Consider the following 18625-nt stretch of genomic DNA (forward strand, 5'->3'; position numbering starts at 1 on the left):
GCGATTCCTAAATGTTCCGTCTTTTCTGCGCTAGTAATTATCTCTTAATCACAAAATGAAGTCCCGCAAAGGGCCGGGACGGAGAAAATTTGAAAGCGGAAGGGGGGTGGAGAGTGTAGTTTGAATCAGTTGTCATGTAACGTAAGTTGCCATTAGAATGAAGGGCTTTCCCATATTTCTCATATAGCGATCATTGGATCATTTCTCAACGCCATTTCAATAATTCAATTCAAGGGATTCAATAAACATATCCTACCTTTCTCCACAATAACTAAAATCTGCACTGAAGTACACATTTTTTGGTTCTGCGGTAATGTTTCAACACAAGTGACCAGATAGCGTGCCTCAAGAAAATTTAGGACCAGTCACGTAAGTGTAGCTAACACGAACAAAGCGTTCTTGATCCGACAGGCCGAGCGAATAAGCGAGACCATTTAGCAACGTCACGAACAGCCACGAAGTCATCAAAAATATGGTCGAAAACTGGCTGTCATAAGCGGGCCGCCGCGGGCTGCACGCGAAAGGTGGGCGGGCCGCGTATCCGAGGCCCATGCCAGATACGCAGTTATGTTCTTTGCCCTACGCTTCGTGTTAACGTGTGACGGCTCGTTGTCGGGGTAGTGCAGATTCCACATGCACCAACGGTGTTTCGCCCGCCGACTGCTTCGACTGCGATAGCACCGACTAATAAAACCGCTGCAGTAACCACTACAGAAAGGCAACGACGTCGACGCGCGAATGTCATGCCTTGGTGGAGCGAGACAGAGGCCAGCGGGACGTGAAATGCCTACGCGCGTTCGCGGCCCATGCTGCGAACCTATGGCTCCCTTGCTACTGAAGCGCAGTGTCGTAGTGTATCCATGAGCACAGGCGTAGGTCACCATGTTACTCGGGAGCGCACACCGTGCCGTTTTTCTCCTTATTTGACTACGCTTTGAAGAAGTGCATATCGACTACCAGTGTTTATTATGCGCTTGTTCATGCAAGCTTTGCGCGGGATCCACGATATGCTGTATCCAAGTATATGCAAAAAGTGGCGTCCGCGTGGGCACATCGAGCTCAAGCGGTGCTATAGCAACCAAACAGGAATAGACATTGTGCAAACTCTCATAGATCACTACACAATAAGCACTGCTTCATAGAAGACACGTTTCACTTTCGTGTTTACCCATTCCTATGAAGGAGGGATCAGCAATGTTTTTTTTATTCACTGCCGCCATCTACTAGCGGCGCTTACGGGTGCTTCTCGCTGAGGGTACAAATCCGTGCGAGATAGAACACGTCCCCGAAAGCTGCGCAAGAGATTAGGAAAATAACCTTCGGGAAAGGATAGCGCACCACTGGAAATGTTTGTGGCAGCGTCTTCTTAAGCAGTAAAATGCCTCGAACAAGGGGCGCGAATCGACGTCACGCAGGCTGCAGTGCCTGAAGTTTTATACCTCACTAGAACTTGAGGTTGGGCTAGTTGGTTAGTTGTCATATTTATTATGTTTAGCGTAACTTGGCATTCACTAAAAAAACTCGGCGATACTCACACACGCTTGCACTCAAGAACACACGCCGCACACAGCACTGTGGGTGGGGTGTGTTGTTGAGTGGAAGCGTTTGTGAATATGAGTGTGTTTTTTGAGCGAATGTAAAGTTGAAGTATCTTCAATATGAATTTTTATAGGACTCGGCATCAAGCGCCTTAGTAAAACACTAGTTTTGCATTGAAGTGAATTGGTGCTTGGTGATTCATTGCTGAAATGACCATGTCGTCTTTGAGGTATAAAGTGTTCTTGTCCTCATGTCGCGCTCACGAAGTCAGCAAGCTGTATATTTGTCGTGTACATGTTCTTTCCGTAACTGCGTGTGTAACAGTTTTTACCACATTGCAACGTCAAGAATGAGCCACACTAACAATGCAGGACCATTTCCAACTGCCTACGAAGCTGTCACGATGCGCATATGTATATGCGTAATGTACCTCGCGATCTAAAAGGTAATAATCGATCGAGAGCGCAGCGTTGTAATTTCGGAATTACTTTCCTGATTTTCTTTCGACTACTCTACGCCATATGAATGTATAAACACCGATCAAGGTATCATTCAGAAAACGCCACGCTGGCATGATTTCTTTATTTTTCATGCTGGTCGCCGATGGCGCAATGGAACCTGCATGCTCATCCTGTGCTCGCCCTTTGCTTCGGTACCAAAGCACGACGCAATCTGGCTAAAATATCTTCTTGTTTTAAAAAAAAATTAGCGCAGCTTGCACTAAGTCACGCAAGGCTTTGTCACAGGAAAGCTGTTGGAAACCTAGCTGGTCCTGGCTTGGTTATGCTCTTACCCTCTCACCTCATTCCTTTCCGCACCACTTGCTATACTGACAAGGTTTTGCTTACTCTCCTTTATTTTCTATCTTTTCTTTTGTGTCTGTTTCTGTCTACCTGTTTCTCTATCTGTCTATTTCTTTCTTTTTCTCTCTATCCTTCCCTTTCTCTTTCCTTCCTGTCTCTCTATTTTGATCAATCTCTTTCTTTCTGTGTCTTCTATCTTTTTCTCGCTTTCTTCTCTTTTGTGTGTGGATTTTTATCTTTGTCTTTATATGCCTTTTCTCTCTCCGTGTAGTCGTTCTCTCGCCTTCTCTTTCTCTCTTTTTTTTCCTTTCTTGCTAGCTGATAATCAACGTCATGATTATCAGTCTGACTGAGTGAAGGCCTCTCCCATGTTCCACCGATCAACCCGGTCCTGTGCTAGATGCGGCCACGTTACACTCGAGAACTTCTTAATCTCCTCTGCCCACCTCACTTTCTGTCTCCACCTCGCGCGTTTGCCGTCTCTTGGGATCCACTCAGCTAATCCTAATGATAAGCGGCTCTCTTTAAATGGCGCTGCATGCCCTGCCCATGCCCCTTTCTGGTGTATTTCGACTGAAATGTCCTTAAAACTCGTTTTGTTTTTTGATACACTTTGCTCTCTTCTTGTCCTTTAACGATACACCTCTCATTTTCCTTTCCATTTCTCGCTACGTCGTCCTCAGTCTAAGGTGAAACCTCTTCGTAACCCGGTAGGTTTCTGCTCCGTAGATAAGTAGCGGTAAGATTGCGGCTGTTATATACCTTCCTCATGATTGATAGTGGTAAACTACCATTCATGGTTTGAGAGTGCCTGCTGAATGTGCTCAATCCCATTGTCATTCTTCTAGCTACTTCAGTTTCATGGCCCGACTCCGCGGTTACTACCTATCCTAAGTGGACGTATTCCTTTAACACTTCCAGTGACTAATTACCTATCGCTAAGCGCTGTTCTTTTACGAGACTGTTGAATATTACTTTAGTTTTCCGCATATTATTTTCAGACTTACCTGTCTACTTTTCTTGTTTAATTCAGTTATCATGAGTTGCAATTCGTCCTATGACTTACTCATGAATGCAATGTCATCAGTGAATAGCTGGTTACTAAGGTACTCTCTATTTAAATGTATACATAACTCTTCCCAATCTAGGGCCCTGATAACCTCCTGTAAGAATGCGGTGAATAGCATTGGGCATATCGGGTCTCCCTGCCTTACACCCTCCAATATTGGAATTCTGTCGCTTTCTTTATGGAGGACTTCGCTCTCTTTCTCTTTGTCTCTGTCTTTTTTGTTCTCCCTCTCTATCTGTACTCGCTCTCCAGTCCTCCTTCTCCTCCTCCTAAACTTCACATCTGTCCTCATCAACCTCAGTTATATTTCATACCCCCTTAATACACTAAACTATACAAGGCTATGCTATGCTCTGTTAGCGTGCCTAGATAGCCGAATGCTTACGACGCTCACATTCGGACCGTGGGGACGCGATTGAGCGCGTGCCAGTTCATGATGATGACAATTTTTTATCTACGACACGGTGAACAACGACCATAACAGCTGTGCTGTAAAAGAGACGTGCGCGCCTACACTCCGACCTTTGCACATTCCGCACTTTATAGCAAAAAAAGTTTCCTTTTTACGAACCACAGACGAATGACCAAGTTTACTCTACAGAAAATAATCTACAAGATAATCATGCATTAAACAAGGCTACTGCTTCAAAGTGTCGCATCTGTAGGTGTAAATGTTATCATGCAGGAAAAACAGCCGTTCGGTACTTTCTGGGAACAGAAAGTCTTCTGCGTGCCACTTTTCCTCCAGACAAAGACAACAGCTGCTCTCTACATGTTATCGTTGCCAACGTGTCTTGATGGTCTTCATGGTTTTTTCCTCGAAGCATGCGATCTCGACTTGACGGAGCAACGGAAATTGAGTGTTACAATGTTCATAGCAGGTACCAGGGCAACGCTAGGTGTCCTTATATACACGCGTTCATTTTACGTTTGACAATGCCTACATGGGTGGTCCAGCCCAGAGGGTTCCTAGAATAAGGATTGAGTACTCACAGTATTGAGTACTCACAGTTGTGAATATTCACAATGCAGTGGCGTAGGCAGAATTTTTTTTCTTTGGTGGGGGTGTGGGGCACGCCCTTATCTGACGTGGGGTCCGGGCAGGTAATTATGGTTGAGTGTCATTTCGTGCTCTGTAACACAAATGCAGAAAAAAAATTCGGGGGGGTGGGGGCGGGCCCGGTGTGCCCCCCCCCACTCCCGCTGGCTACGCCACTACCACACAACACTACAAATTTCGCTTATTGTAGTATACAAGTCGGTCATTTTTTGTTCCTTTTATTGCTACGTTTACAGCGCACACTGGATCGAGTAGAGGCCGAGGGGACCGTACCCGGACTCCGCGTACACCCTGCCTCAACCGCGTCGGGCAGCGAAGCGTCAAGCAGTTTCCGTATCGAGGATTTGCCATTGTGCCAGTGGACGGCGTCAACAAGGAGGTGGTGAAGGCAGTGGAGCGGGCGTCGCCCGAAAAACGACCCCTCTGGTTCGTGTTCACTGGCGTCGGCTGCCAGTGGAACAGCATGGCACGCCAGATGATGCAGTTTGGCCCTTTTGCGGAATCCATCCGCAAGTCACACGCGCTTCTGCAGGACAACTTCGGAGAAGACCTGATGGATTTGGTGACCTCTGACGAGCCTCGATGCAAATCACTTAAGGGTTCATTCGTCTCCATTGTTTCGGTACAGGTACGTTCCATATACTTAAGTGTTGAAATGAAGCCCAGAAACATCACATCATTGTGATTGTCGATCTACCATCGACCTATCTATCTATGATTGAAGAGAAGGATGCCGCATGAAATTTGGTCTAATATATATATATATATATATATATATATATATATTATATATATATCTATATATTATATATATATATATATATATATATATATATATATATATATATATATATATATATACAGGGGTTTCGGACATGACGTCCGTTTTAGCACGATGTATGCCGCCGTTTCGGCCGTGGTGCCACGGTCGAAACGTCGGAATATATTGTGCTGAAAGCTTCGTCGTGCTCGAAGTACCTGTCTGCAGTATCGGGTCGGCGTGAGAGTTTCTATAATGCTTATATAACGCTACAACCATTAAACCAGCGCCCCCACCACTTTAAAAGGGGTGTTGTACTTCAAGCCGGTTGAGACGCTGCTCCGCGGAAGGCTCTTTGTAAGGCGGTCAGGCTAGTGGCGCGTACGATCGTACGCGCCATTACGTGACCACCGCAGCCACCGATCGTCGTCTTCCGCTTTTCTAACAGCGGAACGCCTGTGATTCTTTTACAGCGAAATCTTTTATGAGATCACAACAAGGGCCCTTTTTGGCGCCGTAGTTTCCGCCGCCACGCCGCTGCCGCCGCCGGTGTCCGTAGCCACTATCGCTCGAAATAAGAAAAAAAACGAAATAAGAAAAAATTTCCAGGATGGAACGAGGTTCGTACCCGGGCCCTCTGCGTGGGACCTCAGTGTTCTACCTCGGAGCCGCGCCGGTGCCTGAAACCGCGTTGCAAAAGGACCCTATACAAGCTTCATGTCTCGAAGGAACCACATTAACACATGTAATGTAGCGTGGTAGACGAGTGCAATAACACCAAGTGTCACACAACGCGAATTTGTAACCAATCGTCACATAATGCGAATTGCACAACGAGTGGGTTGTTGAATGCTTCCAACCCATTACGAAGGGCTCTGTCACAATTCTTCATCGTCATCAGCCACATCATCAACAAAGTGCACATAATGCCCTAAAAATGTTTAGCGGTACCACGATTGTCCGCAGAATGAAGAAATGGAAATAGTGGTTGCTTCCCTACTTTAAAAAAATATGATCATTTATAGCGTAGTGGGTTCATCGCAAGGGCGCTTCTATAGGTTGCCAAGGAAGCCCATAGTGCTCCCAGGACGCATTTTATCAGAGTCTCAATAAAGATCTTTCCCTGTCTCTCTCTTTCACACGATGACCTATGTTATATAGCATGCAGGGAGAGTAAAATAACGACCGGGCGTCACACGATGTGAATTATGTAACTTGGTGGGCCGTTTAGAGCTCCCACCCATTACAAAGGGCTGAGCCTAATTCTTCATCTCATCAGTCGTCCTTTCAACAAAATGCACATGATGCCTTACAAACGAGTAACTGGTGCCTCGCTTCTCCGCAGAATGACGAATAATGGCATAGCAGGTGCTTCCCAACTTCACAAAAATTGTGATTTATGGCGTAGTGGGTACCTTGCTAGTGTAGTTGTATTAGTAGCCCCAAGAGCTTACAAGGGGCTCTAGAAACGCCGCTCTTCCAGCTTCGCTGTGACTGTGCGGCGGTTTCAGCGCAGGCCTGGCGTTTTGTTAATTTAATGAGTGCAGTAAGCGGGCATATTTGTATTGAAAAGTTGGAGCAGAAGCGTTTTTGCACAGTTCCACTTGAATAATTCTTCAAGCAGTCTGTGCCCCGAGATATCCCGCTGGAAAGTTTAATTGCGATTTTCACGATTCGAATGCAAACGGTGAGCACTGGCGCAAAGCTCCACTCAGATGTCCTCGGCAGTTGCGGGCGGCGTTAATCTGACCAAGGCAGTTAGACCATGAGCTACGTCTTTAATCACTAGTAAGGTGAACGTGCCTGGTAAGCCATCGATATGCCCACAACTGCACAATCTACAGAAATACGTTGACCAACCTCGAAACGCCTTTTTCCCAAAGAAGCAAAGAAGAAAATATGGGGCATAGCCAGCCACTCCCTGATTGATTCCCATAAAATCAATTCCCACAATGCGTGGAATCGGCCGGATTTTTTCTTCTTTGCTTACATCCGGATATATACCCCATGGACAACACCGCCGGCCCCGGCGCCGCATTTTCTGTGACACAGGCTCCACCATGGTCTCGGATAGATTTCCACAGTCTGGGATGATATAGGGTGAGAATCTCCTATGGTACATACCCGCACACCTATAGTGAACTAGAAAAAAACCTATGTTCTAGTTCCCTATACCCACACCATAGGCTGCGGTGTGCGGGTATGTGCCGCACGTAACTGGTAGAAAGGATTTCAGGACGCACAGGACAGGGAAGTCAGGTTATTCATGCGACCTGCGAATTTTATAGCGGAGATGTTATGCTATTCGTTATGCCGTTACGCGTTCGAATTAACTATGATCGTCATGAATGGCCTTTACCTTTCTAGCGCGGCAACGCAATAACTCGGCCGACGCACGCTCTCTTCCTCTTCTTCATCTCCTGCTTCACTCCCTGAACATGTGCGCCCGGCGCGCGCTATCCCGCTGCGCCGATTTCTCCGGCGTGGGTACAATACACACATTAGTTGCGTGTACGCAGAAGTTGCGTACGCAGTGCGCACTACGTTGCGTACGCTGCAAGCGAAGCGCCCCACAACACTTTTAGCTTACTGTGCTGTACTGCACTCTAACCGTGCTGCGATGCGTTTCGCCCAGCTAGATAAGTCAGATGCGAGACGCAAGTGTTTTCGAAGGTTATCGGCGCCACCGGCGTCAGAAATATACTTGGCCCCAGTAACAACGTGGTCTCCGCGCTCTGCGCGCAACACCACCTCGATGGTCATGATAACGGCCACCAGCATGTGAGTGAGGCCGTGGCGTTGGATGTGTGCATTGTTATTGTCATTCCTACGTGCCTTGGTTACGCGCGTTGACTTTGCCATGTTCCGTTAAACTTCACTATGAGTGCACAGCTTTGAAGCTGAGCGCACTATATAGAAGGTCCTTCGAAAAGGCACGGCCACGCCGGATGGAACCCAGCGTTCGCTCCAGAGTGGCCTTGGATGAGGCTGAATAAGTCCTGCAGCAACGGGTCGCATTGAAGGTATTTCGTGAGTTTACGATCTACGACCACCACCTGCAAGGAGTTAAAGCTCGCACAACGCTCAACACACGTTACATTGCAGCATGCATAAGAGTACCGACGAAGCTTACCTTACATTTTTCGAGGTCATACACCGAGTGTCCTGACAGAAAGAGGTTAACGCGTTCCCGCACACAACCTGTCGACGATGGTTTCTTGAGGATTTAGGGAAGGCGCAACGCAATGTCCTCCAACTCGTAAGAACCCCTGAATGTGTCGCTTGTTTGTACCTTATCTGGCATGGCTTTATGACCTTTCAATGTGAAGTAGACACGAGTTGCATTGGATTCGCTGTTGCTGTCTGCGTCGTGCGCCACTGCAACCTTCATGTGCGATCGTGTCTCCTTTCTTTGAGGTCCGGCGAGAGAGCAACGCAATAAGAGTTTCTTTACGTAAGCAGCGTCTTGTTACGGGCGTACGCGCGCATCCATGGGAAAGGTGCGTTACGTTCTGCGCACGCGCATTTCTCACCCGCAGCCGTGCTGCGTACGTATGCTCGTTACATATGCCCAACTGAAGGTGTGTTATGGCTCGGATGAGCGAGATAACGAATACGGAGAGAGATTCAGAGACAGAAACGAAGAGGAAAGAAACATTTATTTGCGAAAGAATATCTTGACGAGGCGGGATTGAACCTGCCCACCCACGTTCCGAAGGGAACCATCGTAACCACTTGTCTATCCAGGCACGCTAGCAGACCGAAACGTAGACTTATATAGCATAGTATGGCAGGGTGGTAGGGAAAAGGAAGCGAGGGTGAGGAGAATCTCACTCTGAGGAGGAGGAAAATGGAGGAGGAGCGAGAGTAAAGCATAGCAGAAAGAAATAAAAAGAAAGAGAGGGAGAGAGAATAAAAGAAAGACAGAGAAAGATACAGACAGGTAGAGAAAGATATACAAAGAGAGAGGAAGCGACGCAATTGAGACAAGACTCATAGAAAGAGCGAGAAAGAGGAAAAAGTATAGAGAGAGAGAAAGAAAGAAGTAGAAAACAGACAATAAAAGATATAGAAGAAATAGAGAGGAGAAAGGAAGGGAAACTAAAGATGAAGAACAGAAAATGAAAAAAAAATTGGGGAAAGGCGAAACATGTAGGGACGGGTGTTTCAGCACCACTAACGTTAAACCTGTGGATGGTGAAGCATGCAGTGTGCACCGGCCTTTTCCACAGCAAAACTACTGCTAGTGGGCAATGAGAGACAAAAGGAAGATTAGACAGAGAGACCCGCCGTTCGCTTTCTAGTTAATGTGCCCGCTGTGAATCTTTCTTCAATACGCACAAGAGAAATCTCCCACGGCAATACATTGTAGGTCAAGTTCCAGTGCCTTTATATGAAAGGGGTGTCCGGTTAGTGGTGTGCAGCGTGAGCAGTCGCTTTTTTCAATCAAGAAGCTCGCTAGCGGACACTGCCTGCGTCGGCGTTGTATCGCAGGCGAGGGCGCGTTCTCGTTCCTTGCGAGCTGGTAGTTGAGCGTTCATCGCAGAAAGTGCGTTTCCATAGTCAACGCGCGCCGTTCGCTGTCTCTCGCCACACGGCGAGCCCTGACGCGGTGGCGCCCTCTCTTGCGCTCAAGCAATCGGACCGTTTCGACAGCAGACGACGATGCTGGATGCACGCTGACATGCGAAGACCCTTAGGTGCTCGCACCTAAAGAAGGCCACAACTGCGCCCTTCCCTTGAGGCTGCGCACGGCTAGTGCGAAGGTGCCTTAATTTTTTGTTCATGGCACATTCATTTACTCCTGTGCCAGTTGTGGTATGTACCGTATGTACTGTACCAGCTAACGAGACGACACCTCGAGACCAACGAGACGTAGGCAGATAGATAGATAGATAGATAGATAGATAGATAGATAGATAGATAGATAGATAGATAGATAGATAGATAGATAGATAGATAGATAGATAGATAGATAGATAGATATCAGCACTTAGTGTGTTTCCTTCACTAAGAAATGCTTCGCATTAATAAAAAACTCATTGCGTGTCACAAACGTATAGAGTAGCCCCACGCGTCATGCCATGTGAGCTGCTTGAGGAATTCGCGGTTTAGATGCCCACTAAATTAAAAACAAAGCGCTCAGCCGTAATCAGAGGAACGAGGCGCTAAAGAATATAAGACGATACCCAGCGAATCACTTGCACCTTTACGTCTCTTGGGCACCCACATAAAACACCCCTGTGACATTTTTGTTATTATCTATTTAAACGCTCTTTGCACTTCTCAGTAGTTACATCATTTCGATAAATGAATAATGTATAGATTCCGAACTCTTTAGCGTTATCCGATCTGTTCGTTCATATAATATGGCTTCCGCCTTTACGTTTCCTTGCGCTCCCATGCAAAAGACCCCTAGTAATTTTGTTTATTATCTATTTGAAGGTTCTTTGTACTTCCCACGTGGCGTACAATATAGCGATAAAAGAATAGCGTATACTGTCCCTGCTCTAGCGTTGTCTCATCTGCTCACTTCTGTGATCCAAGCTGGTAAAGCTCCGTGCCCTATATATTAGGTTAATTTAGTGCAGCTGTGATCTCAAAAATTCTGCACCATGCCAAACGGGCTTTTTGAAAAAAGTGAATGTGTTTTGCTATCTGAATGAGTGCCTTGCACACTCTAGACGTGTCTTTCATGCGCAGCTTGCCCTAGTGGACACGCTTCAAGCTCTGGGATCCAGCTGACGGCATGTTGGGTCACTCGGCTGGCGAGGTGGGCTGTGCTTATGCGGATGGAGGCTTCACCGCAGAACAGGTGTTGATTTCCGGCTATTGGCGAGGCCGCTGCATAGAAGAGGCCTATGCGTTGGATGGTGCCATGGCTGCAGTAGGCAAGTGTCAATTTATTCGCTCTGGGGAGCATTGTCTCACTTCTCACTTGGTGAAATATTGATGCACAACCATAGCCATCTGTAACTTCATTTACCCACTCTCGGCGAAGGGCCACTGAAATGGCGTTCCCCTAAACAGCAATTCCGCAACTTATACTGCCGACAGCGGAGGTAGCGTACCGTTCACACGAAATGCACATTATTGTAAACCTAGCTCTATGTAGTCGCACATGAATAACCCGAGGGTCGCAAAATTCAATACACCGGACACTCAAGCACTAGCTATGGTGGAGGACGACAAAAAGAAGCAAAGTGACCCTTACAAATACTCGCAAGTGCCTGAGAACGTACAACAACAGAGCGGGCAATGGACATGCACGTACAATGTAATAATACACGGGGCAAAGCCTACAGGGTTTACTGCATGTGATATATTGTGAAAAAAAAACGCCAGGCCTGCGCGGAAAGCGCAGCACAGTCACAGCGAAAGCTGGAAGAGCGGTATTTCCAGAGCCCGCTATACACTCTCCTTGTGGTTACTAATACAAGTAAACTAGGAACGTACCCACTACGCCACAAATAACTTTTGTGAAGTTGGGATGCCCCCACCACGTACATTACTCGTCATTCTGCGGAGAAGCGACGTAGCATCTGTGAGACATTATGTGCACTTTGTTGATGCGACGGTTGATGACGATGAAGAATTATGGCAGAGCCCTTTGTAATGGGTTGGAAGTTTTAAACGACCCACTAGTTACGTAATTCGCATTTTCTGACGCCCGGTCGTTATTTAACTCTCCCACCACACTTTATAACAGACGCTAACGTAAGAAAGGGATAGAGAGAGGGGAATTAACTTTATTGAGACCCTAGGGAAATGAATCATGGGAGCCTTATGGGCTTCCTTGACAACCATAGAGGTGCACTTGCGAGGAACCGACTACGCTATAAATCATAATTTTTGGGAAGTACGGAAGGAGCCACTATGAAATTAATAGTCATTGTGCGGAGAACCGTGCTACCCGCTAAACACCTGTGAGGCATTATTACACTTCGTTGATACTGTGGCTGATGACGGTGAAGAAATATGGCAGAGCTCTTTGCAATGGGTTGGAAGCATTCAACAACCCACTCGTTGCGCAATTCACATTGCGTGACGCCTGGTTACAGAATTTGCATTGTGTTGGTTGCGTTGGTTGTTATTTCATTCTTCAACCACACTACATCACTATGTAATTGTGGTTCCTTCCCGACATGAAGCCTGCGTAGGGTCTTTTGCAGAGCCGTTTCAAGCACCGGCATGGCTCAGAGGCAGATTACTGGGCTCCCACGCAGAGGGTCCCAGCTTCAAAACCCGTTCCGTCCCGGATATTTTTTTCTTTTTTCGTTTTTTTTATTTCCGAGCGATAGTGGTTACGTACAGCGGCGGCGGTGGCGGCGGCGGACAACTACGGCGCCAAAAACGGCCCTTGTTGTGATCTCTAACAGCTGTCGCATTAAAAACCTGTAACCAAATTTGCTTTCAAAACCATATTGCATGGATCCGCTTCAGGTTCAGGGTGCTCCCATTGCGTTCACTTAATTGGGCTTGGTGAGGCTTGCAGAATTAGAAACGTTTAGCCGTTCACACAGCTTATTTTGACACCAATCGGCCACGAAGAAGCTTCCAACTGTAGATACAATTTCGCAAGTTTTCTCGACAGCCTTAACGCACATGCAACATGTAACGCCAGATTGTTGCTAACCCCTTCGGGAGCATACCCTAGGGCCACGGAACAACAGTGAAAGTGCTCTTGGAGCATAGAGCACTCCTAACATCGTTAACAAATATCTCCCTGACGTCCAAGCTATACAACACGCGCTTGCGCATTGTGACGTACGCATTAACTGTGCATTCCTGTACGTAGCTCACTAGACACCTTCATGATTTGTTATCACTCGCTGTCTTGTACTTAATTTAACCTTAGTCTGCACAACACAGAGCAGTACATCTGAAACAAAGCCCCCTCGGCCTATCGCTCTCTTCTCGCTTTACCAGACCTTACTTGCGGGTACCCTTGCAATTATCCAAATACCAAGCAAGCGTAAACCCAGAATACGGTAGTGTCTAATATGGCGAGAAGCAACGAGATGAGCGACACGACTGTGACCTTCACCCCGGTTTTCTGAACACATGTTTGCGCAGACAACGCCGACAAAGCATATGCACCTTTTATTCAAGAGCGTATAAGAGGGAGGTGACACATCAGTGTGCTCTGCGCGCTTCTGCATCCGGCGAGAGATGTAGCTACCTTTCGCACATATTAGTGGTTACCGTGTGTTGGGTGAACGCTCGCGCGATAATACCACAAATGCCATGTAAGGTACACCAACACGTCAGTTTCTATTCGTTCTAACTAAGCCCTGACGCGCAATATTTTTTAGGGCTCACTTGGGAAGAGACCAAACGGCGCTGTCCCCCGGACGTGTACCCTGCGTGCCACAATGCGGAAGATTCTGTCACTGTGTCCGGCACAGCCGAAGCGGTCGAAAAGATGGTGCGCAACTCCAAGCAGAGGGAATTTTCGCCCGTAGGTGGATAGCATGGGAGTGGCTTTTCACACCAAGCACATCGAGAGCATCGGACCTGCCTTTCGAGAAGTTCTTCAAAAGGTACCGTATTCATGTAATATCCGCACCCATGTAAAAGTCGCACCCAGAACTATGTTAAATATAATTAAAAACAACCCATGTATTAGCCGCACCATTGCTTTTTGAGAAGGTCATCTGTGTTATTCGTTATGTGGTGCAATAATTCCGAAGATTTTTTCCCGACACACCTGACCGGTTGGTCGAAACTTCGAGAACGATCAAAATGTGTGCGACGACGGTGCTCGCAAGAAGGTGTACGCGATTTACGCACAGGCTAATGGCGCATATATATGGATACCGTCGACAGGGAGATCACAAGCACAGGTTGCACCGAACGGTATATTCCTATTTACCATTATGCCATTCGCGCTTTGTAACGCACCTTCCATGGTCTAGAGAGCCATAGACACAGTTCTTCACAGAACAAAGTGTAGATATGCCTTTAATACCTGGTGATTGTTTTATACGGCCTCCCGTTTGAACATCATCACGAGCATCTTACCCTGGTTCTAGAGTACGTAGGGAAAACAGGCTTTATTCTGAATTCTACAAAGTGTAGGTTTGCGGAGCGACTGACAATTGTTCTGGGTCATCTAGTCAGCAAGACGTAGATTGAAGCGGACAGTGCCCTAAAGCCTTGGCAATATCCGCAGAACTTCATTGTTACCTTTGACTTTGCTCTGCTTTAGCTGTTTCGTTCTAAACATCGCTGATGTTGTGCAACCCTTCACACATCTGTTGGAGAAGGATGTATCGATCCACGTGGCACCAGAATGCGGCTCACCGCTCCGTCAACTTTAATATCTGCTTACGTCAGGCCCACCCTTTGTCAGTTCAATACTAGCTCTCCATGGAAGCAAGCAGCGCGAAAAGCAAGACGACGCACACAGGAACGAATGACAAGAACAAGCGCTGACTTTCAGCTAAGCTTCTTTAATCAGAATTAAAACATATACACATCACGCTGCTCACTTCCATGGATCATTACCAACTCGCCCAGCTAACTACACTAGTTCCCCCAGTGAAATTATTAGTGATGCCAGCCGGATCGGCATCGGGGCAGTGCTCCTTCAACGGCGCAATGGCGCCGAACACGTCGCTGCCTACGCCAGCTGCTGCCTAAGGAATGCCAAGTGAAGTTACATTCACGAAACCAGTATGCCTTGCAGCCATTCTTGCCATTCAGAAATTTCATCCTTTACATCTAAAGCCGCCCATTTAGGACAGTAACTAATTATCCTTCTTCGTGCTGGCTGGCGAGCCTTCCAGATCCATGTGGTCATCTGGTTCGGTGGGCCGTACGCGTACAATATGACTTTGTATTCATGTACAGAAGGAGCCGCCAGCATGCTGACGCGTATTGTCCTTTGCTCTTGCCGTTGAAAACCACATATTCCGATGAAGAGAATTTTGACGCCTGTGGGAACGCTATTTCTCCTGAATTTCCGAATGTTACCTTCTTTCTGTAGGGTCAGCAAACAACGTCAGCTTGGAGCCTCTTTTCGTCGAGGTCCTCAGCAGAAAGCTTATTCGCAACTTTCAAATACAGCACGGTTTGCACGTTATTCCCTCCTTACCCAGTCGGAATGTCCCGAGCGATAGTCGAGATGCTGAGCACGTATGTTGATGCATTACCCCAGGACGGCAAAACCGCTTTTCGACTGACGCTCGCGACATTTGCGACTGATTAGCACGGAATTGCGTCAACCTGTTTGAAATCTGCTCTCGATAAGTCATGCGTGCCATTAATTAACACCATATTTAACACACAGATAAGGAGTCAAAACAAGAGAAATTACTGATGGTGTCATCGCAGCCACGTGAGAAAAATTAAGTCCCACGTCATCAAGCAGCGGACTAGAACTAGCACTCCGTCGTTGCCTCTCAGGATGTGAGAGAGTGGCTGAGGCACCATACATCCACTGGCTATCGCATGTCTTCAAGAAATCGGCGTAAAGATACGACATTAGAGTTGTGTTTTTCGCGAATCGAAAGGTGGGGCACATTTGCTGTGCTGTCAGTAGGCCTGCTGAAGGTCCGGCACGAAGTGAGAAGGCACGCAGCGTGAAACACGCCAAGTATTTTGTGCCTTGCGCAATAGGCGTCGTCTACAGACTGTCCCTATCTACGGGAAGGTGCACGTCGGGCAGACCGGAATTTTCCTGAATACACTATTACGGCTGCACTATAGCTACTTGATTGGCAGGTATTATACGCACTTGGTCATACACTGCAAGGACTGGAAAAAGAGAGAATGCTGGTCCCTGTTTGAAATCACAACAGTGGTCGACAAGCACCATGGGAAAACTGGGAGGGAGATGACCAAAGCTTCTCCTATCCGCCGGGAAGATTCTAGGTGCATAAGTCACCCCCCCCCCCCATTAGCTTACAAGAACCGAGATAGCATTCCTTCACGACACGTGCCCAGGTGAAGACGCACAGCTTTAGTGATGTTTTGAAAAGGGAAGCTGGTTAAGCTAGCAGTACGTTAAGCTGGATAAGCGAGCCGTTGGTTCGCGCGGCATTCGGAAAAATTCAGTCTGGCTTTGCCGGGTATTGTGGCACTGAAAGCGGACATGCGCCAAGCACTTCCTAGCGTAGTCATCGATGCCTGGAGATAGGCAGTCGATAACCAATCATCGATAGTCGATAATCGACCATAAAGAATAAATTTTAGAGAACGCTTGTATGTGCGTAGCACGGCCCAAATACATATCTAAAGCCTAGTGATAGCTAATAAATAGCCAATCAGTAGCAGTCGACCGCCTATTAATAGCCAATCGAATCGATGAATAACCAAAACTTCTACAAAAGGCTTGGATGTTGCTAAGCATGGTCCAAATGCCAGACCAAATCTTAGTGATAGACAGTCGATAACCAATCAATAGCTAATCGATAATGGATAATCGATCAATAATATATATTTTAGAAAATGCTTGAATGACCTTAGCCTGACCCAAATGCATGACAATACCTTGTGACAACCAGTCGATAGTGAATGAATAATTGACCAATAACTGAGAAGTTGTAGAATATGCTTGACCGTGCTTGCCCTTATCATGTATAGTATAGTATAGCATGGGGTGGGAAAGAGAAGTGATGATATGGAGGAGGGGAAGGAGTCGGTGAGAGGGTAGAGCACAAGATAGTCTTGCATAGTTTATTATAGTAAGGGGTTGGAAAGGAAAATGAGGGTGAGGAGGGGCAAAGGAAGAGGACAACTCCGCTGCTTCCTCAGTCTTCGCACCACTAAAGCGTAGCTGCCCAAGTCTTTTATTGACCATCATGGCGAGGGTTCCCTGGGATAAGCGTTTTTCTACCCTTCATCTTTCGTTGTCTTTTCGCGCCTTCTCAAGTACTCATCAAGCAATTTCATTTGAAAAGGGTACTTTAGTGTCGCCATAGACTACACAATATAGGCGTGACTAGTGCTGCAGCAAGTTTCTGTCACTATACGTGGATCTGTTTGTCGTTTAGGATCGCTTGACTGACGCAACTTACGTGTTCGCATGCCTCTTGTCGTCCGATCGACGTTATTGAATACAAGTTGCCTGTCTTAAACGCCGTTACGCCGGCACAGAACAATGACTCTCCCAGTGCGCTCACCAGCGAAACAGGGATTGTAAAGTTGGCAATAGGAGGAAGTGATAGAAGTGAAGGATGACAAAGTCTGTTGTGACCAACTGCAACTCGTTGTCACAGCGGTCCCTTATTTGTGCGAACTTTCATCTGTAAATAAACAGTCATTACCCCTAAAAATAATGTGGCAAAAGCCGGATGTGTCTCACTAGTCGAAAAATCTGGCGTGTGGCGTCGCCAACCTAGGGTACAAAGATTCCACCACATGACGTCAGCGCATAGCATCGCCGCTTGGTCAAAGGTTGGCAGATCGCGGAGGTAGTGAAATGCAGCGTCAGGTGCAGACATGTTAAGAGGTGAGGGTGCGTGGATGATGCAGTAGAATAAGAAGGTCAGATTTAATGAGTGTATTGTAAAAGTGGAGGCTTTCGCCTGTGCGTTGCCTAAGCGTACCACAATTTTTTGTGTGTGAATAACTTTAAATAAGTTTATAAAGCACTAAATAACGTTTGTCTTTAATCTGTAATTGTATAAGTGAGTTCTTATATCATGATTGGAGCCAAAATAATTCTAAGCCTTCAGAAGCTATGGCTGCTTCGTCCATTCTTTGACGCTTTTGGCCCTTGCGCAGGCCGTACCCCAACCAAAGGCACGCAGCAAGCGCTGGATTAGCACATCAGCGCCGGAGAGCCGTTGGGGAGAGCCGGACGCGCAGCTCTGCTCTGCCGAATACCACGTCAACAACTTCCTAAACCCCGTGTTGTTCTGTGAGGCCCTCGCTCATGTACCTAAGGACGCCATCTTACTGGAGATCGGACCACACTGCCTTTTGCAGGTGAGTGGCATGCCAGAATGAGTGCTGTCCAGTATGGTTCCCTGTTATTGTCGTAGCACGTGTAAAGCTCATTGGGCCTGAAGCTCATCAGCTGGACGGCCCACTGCACACTCAAACACGTGTCTCTCCCTTTGTCTATATATCACTTTAAATAATAAAGCGAAGCATTTCTTTTGAGACGCTTGGCGTTGTGCTGGTACTGGTGTGCCTAGTACACTTTCGCTGATTCACTTTCAGAGTTACTTTGCTTCTGGTACCATACTCCCATTACGATTTCCGCTTGTGTTTTGGTTGTACCACAGCTATGGAATTCCTTGGAAACCAGTTTACGGAAAAGGGGTTATTGATATCGTAGACATCGTAACACGTTACCAATTGTGGGCGTAAAGGTCACCCGATGTACAATGTTGGGCACTTTGATGCTTCGGCTAATATACATAAACATCATGGTGCTTATT

General features: G+C 46.9%; 1 pseudogene; it reads left to right on the forward strand.

Moving 5' to 3' along the window:
- The window catches only part of LOC119399419 (fatty acid synthase-like), a 131459-nt pseudogene that overhangs the window by 16357 nt on the left and 96477 nt on the right, over positions 1-18625 (forward strand).

The sequence above is a fragment of the Rhipicephalus sanguineus genome, chromosome 7, assembly GCF_013339695.2.
Source record: "Rhipicephalus sanguineus isolate Rsan-2018 chromosome 7, BIME_Rsan_1.4, whole genome shotgun sequence".
NCBI lineage: Eukaryota > Metazoa > Arthropoda > Arachnida > Ixodida > Ixodidae > Rhipicephalus > Rhipicephalus sanguineus.